The sequence below is a fragment of the Uranotaenia lowii genome, chromosome 1 (genome assembly GCF_029784155.1).
Source record: "Uranotaenia lowii strain MFRU-FL chromosome 1, ASM2978415v1, whole genome shotgun sequence".
Classification (NCBI taxonomy): domain Eukaryota; kingdom Metazoa; phylum Arthropoda; class Insecta; order Diptera; family Culicidae; genus Uranotaenia; species Uranotaenia lowii.
The window spans coordinates 177,859,920-177,865,919 of record NC_073691.1 but is presented as its reverse complement, the minus strand read 5'-3'; positions in this window follow the sequence as shown (position 1 = coordinate 177,865,919).

Sequence of the window (6,000 nt, the reverse complement as noted above, 5' to 3'; positions counted from 1 at the left end):
AGTTATCGGAACTGACATCAACCGAAGCTTGACTTCCGGCTCACCAAAGATCAAACTACCAATGTCGTTTGCTTACATCTGACTGCTTGGCCAGTTTCGTCTATTCTTACAATTCAAATGTTATGTTTGGAAAACTTGATCTTTTACCGAATTTCCAACCCGAGCTCCCAACTCGCAAAACATTAACTTTAATAAACCCAAACGTTGTCATTCAGCCAATCAAACGGCACTTGCGGAAGTTTTTTGAGCCCCCATAAATTGACCCCAATCGATTGTGACCAGCAGCAGTCGATGAAAACATGAATTGAGTAGAAAACAAAAAAAAACCGAAACAAGCCACCCACTAAAGTTTTTCCCCTGGAGCGAACGAGCCGGGTGCCGCAATCAAACGGCGGCCATCGATGATATGACAGGTGCCAGGCGGTTGACCTGCATAAATCTGAATAAATTAAATTCAACTAGCAAGTGACCGAACCGGTTTGCCAGAGAAAGTCAACACAAGGAAAGGCACCAGCAGAGGATTTTTTCTGCTACTTTACCCACTCTCTGGAGCCACTTCCGGGAAGGATTCCGTGGAGATAAATGAGGGCCGATCCCAACATGCCACACAAAAAAAAACACCCGAAGTCGTCAGATTCAATTTGAGCAGCAACGACCGATCGGTGAATCGAGGGGGCAAGTAATTAAAAAGCTTTTAGTCATGCTTTGCCGGTTGCATTGAGGCTTTCCGGAGCGGATTTTTTTTTTGGTTTGTTCTCTCGTTCGCATCTCCTTGTAATGAAGCATGTTTACCGGTGTTGACATCGTCGATTTATGGTTATCCCACCGGAAGCGGGAAACTTTTTTATTCTGATTCTGTTTCCTTGAAGCAGATTCAATTTTCTTTTCAATTCTAATGTTCCACTTCAATAACCTTTTAATAGTCCCCATCTTAAAACGCCGAATTTAATCTAATAAAAAAATCTCAACACTTTTTCCCAGTTCCCGACTCCCGTTTTCAAAGGATTTTTGGAAACAACAGCCAACCATTAGATATTGTTAGCGCTGAGAAGAAGTGTTTAGTTTTCGGAGAAATTGTTTAACCAAGACTAACTTTGCGCCGCTCCCCATTCCCAAGCTCTGTCAGTTGTCTAGGATTAGACCCCAGTCAATGGTAATTGATCTCCGGGACCAGCTTCAGTGGACCGTTACTGTCCCATGGCAAAGTTTACTGTAACCAACCCGTTCAGTTCGTCTCATTCACATTAAAATTTTCGCCTAGCTTCAGTTGAAGCTTGATGATGAAAAAGCCCAATTAGCCAAAATGCCATAATTTTAACATCTTACTACTTGTACAGCTACCTCGTTCCGTCCGAGTAACGTAGCACAAAGAAAGCCAGAAAACCCGCCACACAAACTGGCAGCATGGATAACAACATTCTCCAGGAGCTGGTTCACCGGCTGAAAATTTCGGAAAGCTCGAAAAAAGAGAACCATTTCGGAGCAAGAGCTACTGACTTCCTGGTTCTTGGGGGGTTGCTCTCGAGTTATGGAAGAGCAGAAGCAACAACAAAAAACTCTACTAGGTACATAGCTTAAAGTGACTTTTAATTACTTTCCTGCTAAGTGACACTAATTGGAGTTTTAACTCGTTTGCTTTGGACGGGAGCACAGAAAGATGAATTGTTTCAAGGTAAAACTTTCTGATGATTGGATCGTTCCCTTGAGCTAGCCGAAAATTAATCATCAATTGTATGCAAATTTAGCTGAATTATTACACTGTCTGCAGAGCCGATGTTCGTGAGTTCGAGCCCAAGAATACGCACAGTTGTTTCGGATAAGTTTTTCAATAACTGTCCGTCGACTAGAACGTTTATATAAAGTCGTTAATGACATAAACACATAGAATCAGACTCGATCATTTTATCGTATTTGTCTTACTTGTCATTTAAGTTATTTTGAACCATTCTTGCAATTTGTGCCATTTCGCCCATTTAGTGTTTTTAGACATTTCGACATGTTGTTGATAGTATTTTAACCTGCCGGCCTTCTTTGTTTTTTTTCTATCACTTTTGATTTTCTTTTTATTTTTGTCTTTTTTGTTAATTTTGTCATTTTTTTATTATTGTTGTCCATTTTTTTTTTTTGGAAACTTCGATTCAATTTGTTGTAGCACCACTTGGACAGTGGAAAGGAGAGGCCAACTTGTACGGTTGTTAAACTAGGATTTTTTTTTGTGTGTAAGCAGGGAAAAGCCCCTGGGAGTGTAGCACTCTTCAAGCCACTTCTCCCAAAGGCATAAAACCTCCTCATCACTTCTTTATTCGATTTTTTTTAAATTATTTTTTCAACGGTGTTGTTACAATGTTTTTTACAATTTTCACTTCCATTTTGATATGAGAAACACTGTTAATAAATGGGTTTTCGTTATCTTATTTTAGCCCGGTCGGACACAATCTCATGTGTTCGACCCGTCCGTGTTTCAATGTGGGTAGGAATGCGATGGGTTTCTTCATCGCTTCCTATCAACATTGAAACGGCGCGCGGCAAAGAATCACGCAAGTAGTTCAAAAGTTGTTCACAAAAACAAAAGCCCTGCTCACATTTCACCAACTATTCAATTTCTTCTACCCAAAGCGCTCTAGCTTTGATCTTTCCACCTATAATACTTTCATGTTCTTTCTAAAATATTCTACCTTGAATTTTCACAACTCGCCGAAATGCCAAAAATTAAATAAGAGTAAATGGGTTTTCTGGCGTGGGTGACTGGTGGCGGTGGGTGGAGGCGGTGGGTGGTGGAGGGCGGTGGCGGCTGGTGGCGAGAAGATAAAAAGATTTGCATGGGCATTAGTTTTATTGAATAACTAAATTCAGGCGATGAGGATTCAGAGATTTCATGCGTTCCCAGTGAGGGGATCCTCTTTTAAGGGAACGCTGGTTGGTAGGCTACCGAAGTACGGACTGTTGGCTTAACTCATTGGATGAAGGATTCTAATTTAGATCTCATGTGCTTTTTGATGAGCGTTTTAAATTTTGTAGTGCTTCTTTCAGATCGTATGTCCGCAGGTAGTTGGTTGTAACAGATTTTACCGTAGTAAGTGAAAGCTTTTTTAGCAAATTCTGTGGTGGGTTGTCTTACATACCAGCTGCTTTGGTTTCTTAAAGGATATCTGTGGTCTGGACGATCGTATTGTTGATTGTGATGTGCAAGTGGGTTATGTAGATGAGTGTGGATTATGGATGCAGCTTGGAGTTCTCTTAATGCATTGATTGGCAGAGTAGATTCATCTGCTTCATGAAAGAGACTCCTTGTATGATACAGCCTTAGTCGCTTGTATACAGCCTTCAAACAACGATTTTGAGCTGTCTGTAGAGGTTTGAGTCTTGTTCTGGCTGCGGCTCCCCAGATGAATACCAGGTATTGAAGTTTGGACTGAACAAACGCATGGTACATGATGGAAAGTTGTTTTTGAGGTACGAAGCTATTGATTTTCCAGTAGAGTCCGCATGCTGTAACGACTTCATTTTTAAGTTTTTGTATATGGTGTGTCCATCTTAACGCTGAATAGATCGTCAACCCAAGATAAGTGAATTCCGTTACTTGTTCATTTTTTTACAGAATCAACAATAAGCTCATGTGTTTCAGTGTCAGCAGATTGAAACGGATTAACGATCATGTGTTTCGTTTTGGATAAATTGAGGAACAACTTGTTTTCGCTGAAGAAATCTTGGAGAAGTCTCATGTCTTCGGATTTGTGCTCGATCATATCGTTAAGATTTTCTTCTACGTACAGTAAGCAGGTATCATCAGCAAATAAGCTGGGTTTTCCATGGAGCTGCAAGTTAGGCAAATCATTCACGTAGATCAGGAACAGCAGGGGACCTAAGTTACTCCCTTGAGGCACTCCGACTTTGAGAGGGCAAAGACAACTCTTAAATCCGTTTAATATCACGTACTGGTTTCTGTTCGACAGGTAACTTTTCATGAGGTCATGTGCTTTTTCACGAATCCCATAAGAGTTTAATTTTTTCAGAAGGATCGTGTGGTCGATTGTGTCGAATGCCTTTTTCAGGTCCAGAAAGAGAAGGCCAGTTTTCTTTTTGTTTTCTAGTGCATGATATATTTCAGAAAACAACTCGGGAGTCGCAGTAGTGGTGCTTGAGCCTGATCGGAATCCATATTGATGCTTATAGAGTACATTATTTTGTTGAAGAAAGTCGTTAGTTCGTGAGACTAACATTTTTTCAATGAGTTTACTCAAGACTGGCAGAATTGAGATTGGACGGGTCTGTCTTTGGTCCTTGTTTATGGACAGGGACAACTTTCGCAATTTTGAGGCAATCTGGGAATTTTCCATTTGATAGACTTTCGTTGAAAACATCTTTGATTAAATCCGGAAAATAACTATAGTGTCGCTTAATGAAATGAGCGGGAATTCCATCAGCGCCTACACTTTTATTTGAGTCGAGATCTTTTATAAGTACAGTGACTTCTTGTGCACTTGCAGGTCGAAGGAATATCGAGTTCCGTTGTGACGTAAGTGTTCCAAATCTATTGACGTCACCTTGACTAGTGATCGTAGTGGCAAGCTGGGGCCCAATTTTACTGAAAAAATCGTTGAGTTCGTTGGCGACTGATTGCTGATCCTCTATAAGTCTTCCTTCCTTATTTAACTTAATTTCTTGGCTCTCAGTTTTTGAAGTTCCGGATAGGGAATTAAGACATTTCCACATATTTTTCGAGCTCGCATTACTAAACAGGTTTCTGTAGTACTCTTTTTTAGTTTTTTCTTTCAAGATTTGTAGACTTTTGGATGTGTGCTTCAGGAGGTCACGGAGATAATGGCTATTTGGATTTCTTTTAAATTTACTTAGTACTCTATCTTTCATTTTCATCCACTGCCAGAGGTCTAACGTAATCCAGGGGCAAAACCCTTTTACCTTTGCTTTAATTGTATAAGTTGAATGAACTTTATGTTGAATGACTTTATTCTCTACACTACGGGTGCTTTTATACAATAACCATCCCCATAGTTACATTTATATTGTTTACACATGATAAACAAACATCATGCGTGTGTTACTATTCATCTCATCGATTATTTCGATGTAATGAATCTCAACACTCCTCCTCAAAGCTATCGCAGTCTTGTAGCATTTAAGTTAATTTTAAGTATTTGTTGCTAAAATATTCTCTGCGTGTATTTGTCATCGTTATATTGAAAACAAACATAAACAAAATGAGTGTGAAGCAATCGTGAAAACGGCAAGCTAACCGAAATCGACAAGTCGCCATGTCGTTCGGCATAATTCCCGCGAGTTTGCTGCTGATTCCGCCATTGGCTTGGAGGTATACCTGCAAGGCGTCCTGCTGAACGAGGCGCTTGCAGAACTCTGGAAGGTTGGGACTGAGTGAAAAGAAACGAAGATTATTGACTGGTTTATTCATTTAAGGGCTTTTCTTGGGAATTGCTCATTGGATTTAGTGTGACCAGAACTTTTCCCGGAGTCGCCGACTGCAGGAGCTGGAGCCATTCTTCGAGAATTGTTATGATCAATTGCCTGCTTTTAGTGGTGCCCAAGCCTACTTCGGTCATCTGATGACGTTATTGGTCGCTGCAAACTAAAAGAAGTACGAGAAAAAAAGCAAATAAGCGCTAGAGCACAATTAACACACGACGTTTTACAGGACACGACACTTAACGTTCTTACAAACGGAAAAAGGATTCAAAATGTAAATGCTAGAGCTTGTAAGAAAAAGAAGCAGAAAGAAAAGAAAACATAAGCGAAAGAAAAAGAGCGAGGCAAAGAGGAAAAAAGGAAGGATAAGGAGAAAAGAGCATGCAGTAGAAGAAAAAGAATGAAAAGAGGCATGCAGTAAACATGAAATATAGTATATAAGCAACAAATTTGATAAGGTTTTGTTTTGTGGCGTAATTTTATGAATGTTTTAGTGAGAACTTCAACAGTCTTCTAACTGCCTCCGGCGGCGGCTGCTCTTGAAGATGGGACTGCTCCTCT